At 46.6% G+C, this 16,173-nt stretch overlaps 1 protein-coding gene and 1 long non-coding RNA gene across 8 annotated transcripts in view; both read left to right on the plus strand.

Moving 5' to 3' along the window:
- The window catches only part of LOC113593243 (uncharacterized), a 47,637-nt gene extending 36,876 nt beyond the window's left edge, over nt 1-10,761 (plus strand). The window contains exons 5-6 of one of the 2 annotated variants that reach the window (XR_008290572.1): nt 3,796-3,911; nt 4,429-10,761. This is a non-coding gene — a long non-coding RNA (uncharacterized LOC113593243). Of the gene's footprint in view, nt 1-3,795 lie in introns of both variants that reach the window. The other variant, XR_008290571.1, reaches the window with a different exon arrangement.
- The window catches only part of KIRREL3 (kirre like nephrin family adhesion molecule 3), a 550,840-nt gene that overhangs the window by 91,398 nt on the left and 443,269 nt on the right, over nt 1-16,173 (plus strand). The window lies entirely within an intron of this gene.

A 16,173-nucleotide genomic window follows, 5' to 3' on the forward strand; every position in this document is an offset into this window, starting at 1 on the left:
CCGTCCCACAGCTGGTCCCCAGAACACTTTTTGGACAAATGTTACATGTGCTACAAGAGCTCCAATCTCACACTTAAACAAACAAAAAAAATGTTTTGCTGGCTGAAGTTCTCTCTTGCTTTTCGACCTGTCCTTCCAGCAAAATACCTAGCCTGGTGACTGTAAGATGTCTTTTTCTTCTGTTTCACGACGTTGCGTGCCATTGGAAATGACCTTCCATTTCAATTTCCTCTCTGTTGCAGCCAACACAAAGTGCTGGGAGAACTGTGGGGTTCTTTGGTGAAAAGACTCATAACCATATTTGACATAGATGATGATTTGATAGAATGCCGACCTCCCCCCACCCTCACCCCAGGGGATAACACGGTGTTCAGGGCATCTTCGGCAGACGTGGGAGGCATGGGGAGCTCAGGCTTATTTCCCGTGTCTGGTCAATGCAGGGTCTGGGAAAGAGTTCAAGGGACACTTGTAGCTGGAAGAGAGGTGGTTTTACCTTTTGACCAAGTCGAAATTGAAACGTAGCAATAGTAATAGTGATGCCATTTCCTGATTGATTCGGTGATCGATTGTGTGCCAGGCACCATGCGGACTGATAAGCATGAGACAGGTGCCCACGTTTGAACAAAACAAGGGAACTGATGATACCTTCGTAGATTTGCTGCCTCTTCTCTTTGGGTGTCCAAATGATGAGCCTTTCTTTATGCTTTTCCCGTGTCAAATAGAATAACTCAGAAGCAGAAAATCTGGGCTTCAGCCAAACCACTGACTCCCTTCCATGGAACTCAGAAAGGCAGAGCAATCCACAGTGAGGCAGACATGACAGAAGGAAGCCAAATGCAGCCTCATACGTGGGGCTACACCGGAGAGCTTTGGGGTCTGCTTTGTTTTATAATATGTGCAACGCGTGTCTTTTTTTTAAATACTCTGCCTGATTATTAGTGATAATATTCCCCCCAGTGCTAAAAACTGTGAAAGGAAATGAGATCTGAAGCAAATACCCTGACTCCTGGGGCAGGAGAATCCCCATCCACTTATCTGCTGGAAGGAGATCTAAGTCAAGGCTACGAGGAAATCATTATTCAGGTCCTTGCCATCACATATGGTCTGCAACTTGTCTCTTTGGGAGTAATCTTCCTGTTAATACTTCCTTTGCCTGGCCCCCAGTTTCCCTCTACTGATAAAACACTAAGGATCCCAGTTCTTTCCCAGTGGCTCCTTATCTTTTCACGCTGCTCTTTGATGAAATTAACACCACCAACAGCCATGCGTGGCAGGGTAACTTTGATTTCGGAGACCGGGGGTCACATCTTTGAACCTCCTGCCTCTTGAATGGTCAGCAGGCAGAAAGAGGGCCAGTCAAACAGTCTTCAAAGGAGACAGTATGCGGAGAAAGAGGGAGTGGGGTCTGCAATATGAGAATAGGGGAGGAGCAGGGCAGGGCTGGAGCCCACAGCCGTGTAAGCGAATCCTGGGGCTCGGCACACCTCCCAGCCTTGAAGTCGGCCTGGCATTTGGTTCTGCAAAGCATCCAGTTTAGCAGATAAGATGATTTTTGACCTAGAGACCAGAACTGACAACTGTGTACGAGCCCCAAACAGAGTCCCTCTGCCTGTTAGCCTGTTTCTCCTCCACACTTAACTCCGCTGCACCTGGAATCTTGCACTGGTGGGTGTGCCCAAGGGACTCCCTGGAACCCTCTGGGGACTCACGTTCCCGCTGTAACCACTCGCCGGCACGCTCCTTAGCCACCCAGCCTGGACTGACAGCCTGCAGACAGGGCTCTGTGTTGTCAGGCGGAGGAGGTGGGTGATAACTCCACTTTATGTACGTCTCTGAGGTTTTGTTGTGGGTTCACAGCCAGACAGGTTAGACAGTGGGGACATGCCTTTCAACACGCTGAATCGCATGCCAATCCAGCATGTGCAATGAGACTTTAGATGTGCTTGCAAATCACAAGTGGGACAGGTCCGATAAGGCCTCAAAAGAAAGACCCTCTCTCCCTACCATCTGACCCCTGAGCAGTGAACAATAAACGCCACACATTGTCTCCTAGGCTTAGAACCCCAGTGAAAAAGAGAATTAATGGAAGCAGCTAGCTAATGTGTGGCCCTCACCCGAGTTGATGAATGGAGGCTGTTTAAGGGCTTTTTACCCCGTGGTACCATTTTGAAAATGAGAAAACAAGGCAGTTGAAAGAGGTTTTGCATTTGCCTCACGGGAATCCCATACACCTGGTTCAAATGCTCAGCCAGCGGCCCTCAGAGCCTAATACTGTAAGCTGAGCTAATGCTGCCCTTTTGGCCAAAGCAGGGAATGATCCAGACTCCCACAGATTGTTTTTCCCCTGAAGCATTGCCACAGATACCCATTGAAGGCAGGTTGATACGTTACCTACTGTTTCTTTATCATAACATCATCCTCATCATCTATAGCCAATCATTTATTATATATTGTAGCTATACTTGGAACTGCCCTGGATGCCTTCAAAGAACATTCCACAGTTTCTGTTCTCTGGGGTCTTAATGTCTCAGAAGAATAGCATTGATGCTTACGGATGCAGAGAGAATGTTACAAATACTGAGTGAACATGGAATAAAAATAGATAAGATTAAATATGTACATTATGCATACCTCCTCCCTTTACCCCTTTTCCCCCCAAGCTATAGATGTATTAAGTAGTGGCAGGAGACAGATTTTCTTGGTCCAAGTAGGAATAGTCTTTTTTTTGAGAGAAAGAGAGAGAGAGAGAGAGTGTGTGTGTGTGTGTGTGTGTGTGTGTGTGAGGGCGGGGGGGGGAGGCGTAGAAGGAGAGAGAGAGAATCTTAAGCAGGCTCCACACCCAGCATAGGCTCAGTGCAGGGACTTGATCTCATGGCCAAGAGATCATGACCTGAGCTGAAATCAAGAGTTAGACGCTCAACCAACTGAGCCACCCCGGTGCCCCAATAGAAATAGTCTTAAAAAAGATTTTTCTTAAAAAAAAAAAAAAAGATATTTCTTTCCCTGCTGTCAAAAATATATATTTAAAATCATCAGTAGAAAACCATCAGTAGCTGAGCTGAGAAGTGTGGCTATGAAATCCTAAGGAAATGTTATTAAGAATGACCTCTTATTCATAAAAAATTTTGTGACCGGAAGTCTGCTATGTTGGTGTTGCTTCAAACCTCATCTCTTTTATCAGCTGTAATATCCCTACAAGTAATCAGTCTGATCAGAGTTGGAAATGCAGTAAATATCAAGGCACAATTTAACCCACAACAGCAAAATATCAAATAATCACAAGTGTGGGGGCCTTTGGCCATAAAAATGCAGACGTTTACCTTGAATGTTCATTTAAAGTACCTAGATTTTGTGCCAAATGAAGCTTGAAATGTATCATGTGAAGTACAATGTCCAACTGATAAAAAATAGTCCTGGAAGCTTTGCCTTTGTATTACAAAGGGGTTTCAAAAGGGATGGCCCTCTTAAAGCCAGGCAATTTGCTTTATGCTATCTTCATAAAATCATAGCAAAAGACTTTCAGGGTCTTATAATCCAGCCTCCTTATAAGGTTGAAAACCCCTGCTTGAGCATTACCTCTAGGGCAGGCTTGAAATATGCTGCCTACCCAGAGCAGGTCTGTCTTGGGGTCACCTTGGGAAGGATTGGTTCTGGTCCAAGGCGAACCAAGGGATTGTGCTCGTGGTTGGTACCTAAAGCTAACGCAAGCCTACCCAGCAAGGTGCCCAAATAACCCAGTCTCCCCAGGGGAGGTGGCAATACGGCTTGTGATACACTGAATTTTCTTTCTTTTAGGACCATCTTCTATTTCCAACCAGTGGCAGCTACTGTTTTCTTGACCTATTAAGGTGACTCCGGAAAGTGTTGGTGGTCCAATGTATCTCATTTTCTTAATTGCCAGCCTCCTGCAGGTACAACCTTCTGAACATGTCATAAATCCAGTAGACTGAATGACTCCAGGAGCTCAGCAAAAAAGGCTACAGTTTTTTTGTTTCCACTGAGACCGGGGTTGTGAGTAGTAATAAACTCAGCAGTCAAGGTCAGAAATGTGATAATAGGGGGAAATGAGAAGAGCGACAGAAAAGAAAGCAAGGCCAGAAAGATGCTCAACTCTCCTTGCTTTGCTGAGTTTTCAAATTCATTAGCAACCTCGACTATTCAGTTCTTCAATTTTAATCTCTAATTAAACACTGCCACAGACTGTATCTGCGGAGGGTGGAATTTAAGTGGCCTCTTCTTAATAATTGTGCAACTATGATCCTTGTATTGTTAACCCCCCAAAAGAAAGAAAAACAAGTCTATTAAAAAAAGACAGGAAGGAAGGAAAAACATGAGTGTGTAAACCTCATACCAAATGGTAATTGTAGAGGGATGTTATTTTCCTTCTTTTTTAAAAAAATTTTTTTAATGTTTTTATTTTTTTTGAAGGGGAAAGAGAGACAGAGCATGAGCGGGGGAGGAGCAGAGATAGAGGGAAGCACAAAATTCGAAGCAGGCTCCAGGCTCCGAGCCATCAGCACCGAACCCGATGCGGGGCTCGGACCCAGAAACCGTGAGATCATGACCTGAGCCGAAGCCGGACGCTCAACCCACTGAGCCACCTAGGCGCCCCTATTTTCTTTCTAAATATAGCAAAAATGACTACAAGGCTTCCAGCATTTTTCTATAATAATTTCTTAAATCAAAAGCATATTTGCAGATAAGAAAGTGCTTTACCACAGCTATTCTTTTTCGAATAATTAGACAAGCAAGAAGCCAACAGGCAGGAGTACAATATGGTGCTGGGTGAATGATGGTACTATTTTTTGCTTATTTCACAAGGTCAAAGAATCCTGTAAGCTTCTTTACAAGATTATTATTATTCAAGTGAAGGAATCGAGTAAATATAGCAAAGACGTTGGATGGTAGCATTTTGGTAACCAGATTTCTGTTTATTTAAAGAAAAGAGAGAGGGAAGTCACATCCACATATCCTCCAAAAGAAATGTGATTAAAACACAGGTTGGAGGAAAACAGAATGCCAGACTGCATCTTTTCCGTGATTGGAACTAGATTTTTCCATACAAAATATTGGAAGGAAACTGCATCCTAGCGCTTGCCCAGCTTTCTGTCCACTTTCTCACACGCTATATTTATCTCCAGTTTTCCCATTCATCTGCCCCAACAGATTGTGGATTCGTAAGGAATCGCAGGAATCTTCTGTAGCCACAGGAATCGGCACTTGGCCTGACCACACAGCTGGTACCAAACAAATGCTTGTTTAAAGAATTTGCCACATCAGGGTGGTAGAGTTATGAGTACATTCTTCTGAATTCCCTTTTATAAACTCATTTCACAGGAAATACACACTTTAAAGTGAAGAGCAAATCTGCATGATGTAAATGCTGTGTGTGTGTGCGTACATATTTCAAATAGAATATTCAATGCAAAGAATCAAACTAAGAGTAAGCCATAAGTTTTTAACAAGGGGAAGGAACCCCAATGAAGACACAAAAGTATGTTCCATCCACCCAGGAACTGAGTCTTCTTGTCACTTATCTAGACCCCTCTACACAGTGGGTGGTGTTTCCTTGCTAGTGTCACCCACAACACCTTTAGGTGGACCAGTTGGTTGGCCGACAGAACCCAAAGCCCTCTGCATGTTCCATGATGGTCACACCACCAGAGCAAGGCTCTGTGGGTGTCCCTGATGGAAGAGTGACACCTAGGATCCAGGATGTGCTTTGTAGGCCCCAGCGTGCTGGGCACTGGGGGGTGTTATTCCTTGTGCTGTGGAAGAAAAGAATGGGGCCACAGAGCCTCCGCTCCACTGCTCATGAGACATTTCATGCTGAGGTGGGGGTGTCCCAGCTGGGGTCACTTTAGCTGTGAACTCTAGGATGGCCTCAGTGCCAGGCAGACTCATTGGTTGTTTCTTTGTTTCAAGAAGGACAACACGTTATTGAACGAGTTTATACTGGGCACCCTCCAGATGCATGTATTTGACTGAGACTGTCAAGTGACAAAAGGACCTTTTCAATCTCTACCCTCCAGAAGTCTACAGTTATGTAGGGACAATGAATTGAAATTACAGATCCACGTTTGGGGACTAGTCTTCCTGTTTTCAGCATCATATATGGTGGCTTCAGACACTCAAGTTGGGACTTACATAGGGAGGGCTATGGTTCAGATGATTGGATGGGATATAGAGGGCTTTTAGGCCCATTAAGAGGTTCCCTGCAGGGTGGTGATTGTCCCAAGCCATCCTCCATTCTTTGGTCACTATCGTGTGTTTCCTGGCTAATTGAATTGCCCCGGGGCTCCTTCTGACTCTTCACATTGGCTTCCCAAGAGAATGGGGCTGCATTTGCTGAGACAGGGCAGATTTTCCAGCCTAGCAACTCTCTCCTCTTCAAGAAGCCCCTCCTCCCGCAAGGGAAAGGGGATAACTTCTTGCTGCAAGGGTGACAACAGGTCCTTTGTCAGCTCTTCCCACAGAACAGAAAAATGATGAAAGCGGAACACTAATAAGAATCTGTAACCTGAAGCAGGTCCCGTGTCCTGGCCCTGGTTCCTGGTTCCACATTTTGGTCTTTGCCATTGAGTTCCACGTTGAGTCTCCTCCAGCTTCCTCTCTTGTCCTCTTCCTCTCCCAACCTGCCCTCTTTCCCTATAGCTTCCAAGAAAAAGCAATTACTCGACTTAACTTGTAACTGTTTTGAAAGCATCTTTAAATCAGTGCAGTGCATTCCCTCCAACAGAATACTCTGAGAGAGCTCAACAGCCCTGAAGATATACAATCAATACTTTGCCTGAACCATTGATACCCTTGCCCATCACTTAAATATCATTACAGGAAAGATTTCAACAAGATCACGGCACATTATACTTTAAAGTTTGACTTTAAAGGATGCCTGGGCTTTGCTGAAAGGCATTAGTAATGGAATTCTTTATCTCTGAGCTTAATTTATTCTAAGGAGAATAGGGCCATTATCTTAAATCTATTTTTTTTTTCCAACAGAGAAAACAGGCCTCAGAAGTCCAGCACTTATAAAGAAATCATTGTTTAATTACTTTTCTGTTTAACTCTTTGCAGAAAGAAGGGAATGTGAGCACGTTATTAGAAGACGAATGTGTAGTCCTGGGTTGTCATCGGTAGACTTGTAATGTCTTTTTTTGTCATTTCTGTTCCCATGCATCTCTGCATTTCGCACATCTGAGAACCCTACAGACAAGACGTTTGGGTAGTTCTGAACCCCAACTGAATCCACCTCCTCCTCCATCATTGGTGGTGGAGGGATCTTTGGTTTAAGAATGCAGGGATGGGTAACCAAAGGAGTAATGTCCTGGTGTTAAGCTACTTGCTACGCATTAGGCACATGAGAACTGTGTGTTTGCACACATGGGAACAGACACGCTTGCGTTTAGCGCCTTGACTCTGGCAGTGTGTCTCCACCGTGCAAAACAGCTTGTTTGAGGAGCAGAGAAAATGATCGATCAACTGGCTGTTCCTTTCACAGAGCACCAACCACCAATCAATCAATATGACTCTTCGTAGCTTCCCTCCACCAGCAAATCTGCATAACTGAAGAGTGGTGATAGCTTTGTGGAAGGAGGTTTGTGTTCTGGAAGAGTCTCTGAGAAGCTGTCATGTATCTACAGCTTCTTCCAGGGCCTCTACTTGCTCACTTTTTCTGGTGTAACATGTAGAACGCAGCCCCTGGGTCTCCATGGCACATCTTGGGCCAGGTTTGAGGATCACCTGTGAGCTAAAGGATGTATCCAAATGTTGTAGAACAGGAACTGATACTTCACTAGCCCTAGGCTTAATCAGTGTCCCAACTCAGCCCTTTGCTTGTGGCCCCTTTCCCTACAGCTGCTTCTAGAACCTCAGCCCTGGGAATCTTCTCATTGGGCATGCCAGTTGGTAAGAATGGCATGGCTTTCCCAAGGTTGGGGTGGTCCATCTTTGAGGAAGTTCTGTCTTGCACTGCATTTTTGCAAATCGGTTAGATGGGAGAGAGAAAAGTAGACACCATGACATTTCCAGGAACAGGAAGTTTATCAGTGTTCCACAACTGACTTTTTAGCTTCTTCCTTTCCTTTCTCATGATTTAGTGCCACTTTTTTTTTCTACTGCTATTATCAGAGATTTTTTTGTTTAGTGGTTACTGGGTCACATTTTCACAAGTGCAAATAACTGATGACCTCCATCTACTTGGCTGTCTTCATGTCTGTAAGGAGTGACAGGCTATAAAGAATTCAGACAGGGTCCTGTTTTGATCAGCATTTCCAGGTGATCATTATACCCAAGTCACAAAGTCAGTGCCCTTCCCAAATTAGAGCCATATATATAGGAAATCTCCTTTTTACAAGAGTGTTGTGCATCTCTTGGATTTGTTTCCATTCTGGGAGGTCAGTTAGTTTGTAATGGTCTCTAATTGACCTTCTACCTTCTGTTAGCCTTTACTACCTGATAGTCACAGGGAGCTCAAGAATGGGAGAGATTTTCCACCTGCTTTTGAATCCCCTCATTTTATGGCATCGTTACTGGTATATATAAGATAAGTAGATGCAGAGAACAGTTGAAAGAGGGAGCCTGGATTGTAGCCATCAGAATCACCATTTATGTCGGTATTTACTTTGTGTTCTAAGTTATGTGCTATTTTAAAAATTGAATGTAAGCTGCAAAGACCTGGGGTTAATCATAGTTCTCAGCTTATGGTGTTGTATTCTCACCCACCTAAGAAGAACTCTCTGGTCTAGACTTTTCTACCTTTATCTGTGGTCCTCTTTCCTATATCCCTTCCTCTTCCCATAGGTAACTTTTCTGTGTTTGACATATGTGTATGAATACATGTAAATATATGACTGCGAAATATGTAGCATTTTCTGTGTGAATGATTTTTAACGTTTATTTATTTTGAGAGAAAGAGAGGGAGAGAGAGAGAGAGAGAGAGAGCACTGGAGGGTCAGAGAGGGAGGAAGAAAGAGAGTCCAAAGCAGGCTCCGCAATCAGCACAGAGCCCAACGTGGGGCTGATCTCATGAACTGTGTGGCATCATGATCTGGGCTGAAATCAAGTCAGACGCTTAACCAACTGAGTCACCCAGGCGCCCCGTGAATGATTCTAACTTATCTAAATGACACTGCACTACGTATATAATTCTGTTTCTTCTTCCACCCGACTCTGCTTTTAAGAATCACTTGTATGTTTAGATATTTACCTGGTTATTGTTTCTAATTGACGTACTCCCAAAGTTTCCCTTATCCGTTCCCCTTTGATGGATCTCTAGGTTGCTTCTAGCTCCGTTCCCCATCCCGTGAACCTCTTTGACAATTCTGGCATTCGTACCACCGGATGAGATTTCTTCGGATACCAGATTTCATTAAGTAGTGCCTGGTGTATTTTTAAATAATTGAAACATTTTATTAAATATTATTTTAAATATTATTATTATTAATAGTATTATATTATTAACATTATATTATTAATAAATAACATATTGTTATATTATTATTTTAAATAAATACTATTTTAAATAATAATATTTTTAAATAATTTGTATCCTCCCCATTAGTTCGCGGGGGTCCCGATTTCCCCGCAGGCTCCCTGGCCCTCGGTATCCCCAACTTCTCTTATTCTTGCTTACCTCATTGGTTCGAAGCAGCATCTGGCTGTTACTTTCTTTTTCCTCGTTACGACTCAACTATAACCTGGGAATGCCCGACATAAAATGCTCGGCCTCGTAAGGCAACTCTTCGGGCTTCTCAACCTCAGGCCTCATGACGACAGCGCGGATCCTGTAGGACTTTGGCGACTCCACCGTGTCTGAGCGGCTTGGACAACCCGAGCCTCTCCTCCCCCTGCCTGAGCAGAGACAGTTACATGTCCTCCCAGCCCCAGCTGCGACTTGAGGTGTCATACATCAGTGGCTACGTGCGGACTCACTTGGTTCAACGTTTCTGTCCGAGTAGCCCACGAGTGCCATCTTATCAGAGGATCAATTTTATAGCACAGGGTCATTAAATTCTTTTTCATGAGAACAAAATGGGCTTCCGCTGCCGCATGTACCGCTGCTCGTCTGAAACTAGAGAGGAAATCAAAGTGGAAGAGATTTAACCAAATTATCCATCTTCAGAAAATAAGCTCCACTGCAAATGTATTTTTGATGTGGCGTTGTGCGACACAGAGAGGAGAAATAAAAACACCCTAATGGTCCCGTTATACGCAGGCGGGAGGAGGCTGTGAACTTAACCCCTCTGTGCAAGCAGGGCTTCCCGCTCCATCCTGTTGGCAGGTGCGGGTGGTGGGGAGTTTGCTGGGTGAAGGACAAAGGTCTAAAGCTCAGGATGGACCGAGGGCCCGTTGAGTTGGACGTTCGTTTTGTGTCTTTTTCCAGAAGAAGACCACACACGGGGGAGGCTTTTCAGCTTCTCTGAGGGTTTCAGTACCTTAAAGGGAGGTCCATCCTGAACGGTGTGGTCGCCCCTCACATCCCGAGACCGGCCTTCTCCCGTGGGATTTCCCACCAGCCCGGGAAGAACGTTCAGCAGCCTCCGTACCCCACCTGGCCGGCCTGCGCCAAATCCCTGCTCTTCCCAGTGGGGCCCGTGCCCAGCAAATCCACTGTGGCCAGAGGGTTTGTTTTTGTCGTGGCATTGCTTGCGGTCAGTGTTCCTGAGATGCGTTTCTTCTGGCAGTAACTTGGGCAGTTGCAAGAGCAGGGCAGCATGTGTGGGGGGAGTTGAGCACAGGAAAGGCAACTGGGGCCCCTCGTCTGCTACTGCTGCTTCGGTGACTTCCTGCTTCCTAGTGTCCTGTGAGTGCACGGGCTCGGAGGACAAAGAAAAGGAGTCCGCAACATCAGGCAGAAGCCATGGCAATGTTTATGATAGTATCCACTGCGTGTGTGGTGCAGGATTACATGTGATTGGGCTCAGGAGGGGCGCAAACAGTAAAGAAAACAATGGAGAAAACGTGCTTGGATAAGACCTAAGGAGGCAAACAGTTGTACAGACGAGACCTACGGTGTCAAAGATCGCCAGGGTGGATGCTGTGGTCACGCTGCCCTGGGGTCCGCGAAGACACCGGAGCCTCAGCCCGCTCACGCCATCTCCCACCCCTTGGATGGGGGCGCTGAAGGCCCCACCTTCTCAGTGGTTTCCCGGGGCATCTGTGCCATTATTCCATCCACGGGGAACCCCCTTAGCTCTCCCTCCTGGATTTTGATGGTTTCTCCATCCCAAGTGAACGTAAAAAGTGTGCCCGTTGTGCTTTGCCTGAAGGACACAGGTACGTGGCGTGGAGGTAAAGGAGGGCTGTGAAGCCTGCCTCAGAGCCCCGAACCTAATGTGGAGAAGACAGAGAGAAGCCTCCTGCCCGGCTCAGGTTGCTCTGAGATGCGGCTCTAACTTGGGGATCGCTTTCCTCCTCGCAGACGCAACAAAGGGGCAGTTCTGCCTTGGATGGTACAGGGTTAGTTTCTTAGATACCCGACGCCCTTGCAGTGGATTAGAGGGCTTGTCATGTCCCGGAGAATGACTTCTCTGTGATTAATGGAGGCCTTGCCTTTAAAACGGCTACATTTTCTATTTGCCATAAGCCACGCATGTCTTCGTCAGAGAAAACAAGAATAGAAAAAACTATTTGCAAGATAAGTAAAGAGAAATGTAATCCCTGAGTGGAATGAAGGGTGCTTTGAAATGAATGGGGGATAATCCCTTTGTTGTCTATTACGAATGCACTTTATTTCTACATTATCTGGCTATGAGAGTGTGCCATTCGCTCTAGTGACAAAGCCACTGCACTTTCTTCTCTTTATGTCACGTTAACTGTGCTCTGCAAGTGGTGTTTATTGCCTGGGGCCTGAGGCTGCCTGGCCAATGGGCGCAGCTGGGCCATGCGACCACTGAGGCTCCTGACAGAATGAGTTCTGTATCGGGCTCAGGACAGCAGTAAAAGGGAGGCTGAGGGCCTTGGAGGCACAAATGTCTGACCCCCACCTGCTCCCGAGGCTGAAGAACCCAGTGCTCTATTCACCCAGGCTTTCAATAACTAAAGAGTCATAAGTCAGTCCCTTGCTGCGTCTGAGACCTGGGACTAATCTCCTTGCTTCACGATCTGCCATTCGGTTCCCTTAAAGGGACAGCAGGAAGATTCCAGGGGCTTGTGAGACAACATTGCTTTGGAGGTCCCTTTCTTCCCCCCACCCCCATCTCTTTCCTGGCCTCTCTGCCAGGAACAAGCCGCCCCATGGGAGAATCTCTGTTCCTGGGAGTAACTTTTCGGAAGCTTGCTTTTTCCTGGTGCTGATCTGTTGATTCTCACAGGTTAGAGTTCTACACCGTGCAGATTCCCAGAAAAGACGGAACACGTTACGGATGATCTTTATATCTCACACTCCTGGTGGGTAAAATGACTCCTGCGTTAGTACCCGGGATGCCCAAGAGCTCATGCGATCACTGGTCAGGAAGATATCATAGGGAGGGGATAAGTTATCATGTGACTGTCCTGTTTAAATGCTGCAGGGCCAAGGACACACACAGAGGTCTGTGGCGTGGCTGGCAGAGCTCTGCATGCTCGGACCGCAGCCTGGCCAGCCAGCCTCACCCAGTGCCGCCCTCTTCTTGCTCTTTTAGCTCTTTGCTCTTTTCTGCCCCAGGACTGTCACACATGCTACTGTCCACGTTTGTCTTAGAATCCCGGCTGGTCCCTTACAGCTCAGCTGAAGCATCCTTACCTCAAGGAGTCCCCTGGACCCCCACTGAGGAGGTCAGGCCATAGCATCCAGTCTTGCATAACGCCTTCATATGATTAAAAGTAAAGAATCAGTTGGGGCACCAGCTGCTTGCCATGGTGTCCCCACCGTGGCACATAATCTCAGGAGACCCGGATCATCGCGTCCCGGGATAGGCCCTTACCGAGGGTCTAAAAGAATGAAGACAACCTAGCTTTGTCCGGTTTGCACATGTATCTCTCGATTGATGACTTACTTCACTGCTATTGAAGGAAGACAGGAAGGCTGGTTCTCTCCAGTGTCTCTCAAAACCACGGCATCCTGAGATTACCCCCCGTCCCCCCCACCCCTGCTCCTGACACGACGGTTCGGGCATTTCACCCATGGAAACATGTTTTGTCACGTCTTCCAGCTGAAGCTGGGGAGATTGATGCTCAGGCTGCTTGAACCTCATCATTATCATTGCCACTGTCCCATTATCTACAGCAGTGTCCCAGAAGCCCGCCCAGAACTCTGAGCCACACGTGGGTTGGGGACAGCCGCTTGTAGAGACTGTTTCGTGGGCTTGTGTTCTGCCTCCCAGGAGCTTACAGTTTAAGAAACAGAAACTGATTGCAGCAAATATATCCTGCACATGCTGACAGCATAATGGAAATATGGAACCGTGAACGTGAAGGTACTTATAACATACCTGCTTGAATAATATAATCTTTTTCTGATCGGGAAGAGGCAAGTTGAAGTGCATCTGGAGGTGGGAGATGAAGGTTGGCCAGCTAAGGCAGTTGGACAGAGAGGATGTAAAGCTCAAGTCCAAGGAAAAGCAAATGATTTTCTAGCAATAACCCAGATAGCTTGGCCTTAGAGAGGGTCGATCCCACTTCTAGCCCTTCAGGTGGCTGGTTCACTGGCTCCGTTTAAGGCATGAGCTCAGCAACAAATTAAGTAAAGTGTCCCCAATAAATGCTAATAAGCCCCAAGAGGAAACAGGGGCATTCCCATGCATACCAAATATACTCATTAGCATCCCTGCTATTACGAAGAATATCAAAATGACCTTGCAGTCATTAGAAGCTTAAAATGCTATGACTTAAGTTTAGAGGGACACATATTACATTGTAAAACCTAATTAGTGTTACCTTTGCTAATTGCCGCCTAGCACTAAGCTGGATAAAATAAATGCATGATGGACGTTCGGGGACTTCAGATATAACCCCATCACCGTTTTTAAAGGAAGTGAAATTCTGGGAGAAGAGCCGTCTGAAAAGATGTTTATCTGAATTGTTGTCAGTGGTTTGAGGGAAATGGGGGAAGCATGTGCAGTCAGTACATTTGTTTGTATGAATCCTAACTGCTGAAATTTTCTCCTGAGAACACTGTTCGTCTTCTATACTTCTCGAATGTGAATGCGGGGATGCCAAACAATAGGGGAAAATTACTGTAACACCAAAAACCCGTCCCCAGCATGAAAACAGGTGTGCAGGGATACAGGGAAATTGTATCTCTCAGGCAATTAGAAGACCCCGCACTGTCCCGGCACAAACCTGCAGCCAGGACGTCAGGCAGCAGCACTGTGTGTCTAGGAGTGGCTTTGTCCACTAGATGAGCTCTGCTTGAGTCCCTCATTCACCTTCGGGGAGGCTCAGTGAGCTACGCGCACTCACGTGGGAATGTAAGGAAACTCCAAGCCCCTTACCAGCTCAGAGCCCCCGTGGCCATGAGATGCACAAAACTCGAGTCAGGTCATAATGTCTCTTTACGCTGCTACTGCCCCAAAACCAAAAATCATCAAGGGTTTGAACCTCTGACCTCACCCACCCACTAGAAACACGCTCAAGCGCACACACACACACACACACACACGCACGCGCGCGCACACACACACACAGCCATGCCTTGCTTCCAGCTGTGCTCAACAATCATAATAAAGTTGTGAAAGGGAAATTATTTTCTCAGGCTTGTCAGGGTTTTTTCCTCCTTAAGAATAAGCAAGCGCTGACTTTGCCAGAAACAAGCCTGTCACCGGTGCCTCTCTCTCGGGGGCCCTCCTGAGTATATCCTAAATGGTACAGATTAAAATCAAGTCGTAAAGTTTTACAGCCCGCAGTAGTCGTAAAGCTAGTTTAGAGCTTTGTTTTTATGTTAGGATCCGAGAAGGGCCGGGGGTCCTCTGAGGTCTGTCCACGTCTGCTGGGGCAGGAGGGGAGGAGGGAGGCCAGGCACAGAGCAGATGTGGCCCCCTTCCACCAAGGCAGGCCCTCTTAGCTACTTTAAATGTTGAGTTTGCATGTGCAGTTTCATTTGGAAAAGCAAATCTCCCCGGCTAAAAATAGCTAGAAAAATCACCATGAGGCCATTGAAGACCAGGGAGGCAGTGTGGCTTCCCTCCGGTGCACCTGGCCACTGGCATGGCCGGAACCGGAATTCGGGTCTCCTGGATCCAGGTCTCTGTCTCGAGGTTGAGGTTCAAGGCAAGGGAGGAGCACCTCCCTTGTTCCCAAAGCTGGCGATGTCTTAGAATCCATGATTACTGACTTCGGAAAGGACATCAAACTCCAACCTTAACCTTTGCAGATACTCTTAGGCATTCTTCAGTGAGATCCCTTTCACTGGGCTCCCTTTCCCAAGGATAACGGGAACCTCCTTTGGTGAGAGGAGGAGTCGTATTCTGCCTGCCTCTGCTGCCCCAGCATCGCCTCTCGCACTGCCCCGGCCCTAGAGATAGCAGATCCTGGTAGCCTTTCTTCTTTGACCCAGCTGGTCGGGGCTGGATTTCAGAAGTTAAATTGGCTCAGTGGGATTTCCGGAGCCTGTGCGTTTGCCTTGATTATGAGGCCACCTGGCTTCTCTGGGCTAGGCTCCTGTCATTTGCTGCCTGCCAGTGCTGTTACCAGCAACACACCCTAGCAGCTGAAGCAGCCCCTACCACCTGCAGCCCAGGACCCTCGGTACAGGGATGGCAGGATGTTCTCACGGGCAGCCATGACCCAAGACCTCAATAGCCCTGCTCCTTCACCCTCCTCTTCCTCCTCCTCTCTGTCCTTCCTCCCAGCACCCCTCCCCCGTCCTTTATAACAGTTGAAGATTAAAAAAACGGAGCTGCCGATAATTAAAATTAGATCTGTGTTCCACCAATGTATGCAACTCTAGGAAGTCATTATCAGAGTCAGACAGTGATATTTTGATATCCCAGGATCTTTTTGATACAAGGAATAAAGTTCTAAGGCACCAGAAGATAGAGCACCGTGCTACTTCCTGATCACCCTTTATAATTTGCAGTATCTTGGGAAGCTCCTCAGATGTTTCCACTGTGGCTTATGTACACTTCAAACCCATGTGCCGTTAAATGCAGAAGCAAGGTGCTGAATTAATGAAGGCAGCTTCAAAAGCCCACCTCTTTGGCAGGCTGAAGATCTAAGAGCAAACTCAAAGAGGGTGATGGGGCTTTGAAAATTACT

The sequence above is a fragment of the Acinonyx jubatus genome, chromosome D1 (genome assembly GCF_027475565.1).
Source record: "Acinonyx jubatus isolate Ajub_Pintada_27869175 chromosome D1, VMU_Ajub_asm_v1.0, whole genome shotgun sequence".
NCBI classification, from domain to species: domain Eukaryota; kingdom Metazoa; phylum Chordata; class Mammalia; order Carnivora; family Felidae; genus Acinonyx; species Acinonyx jubatus.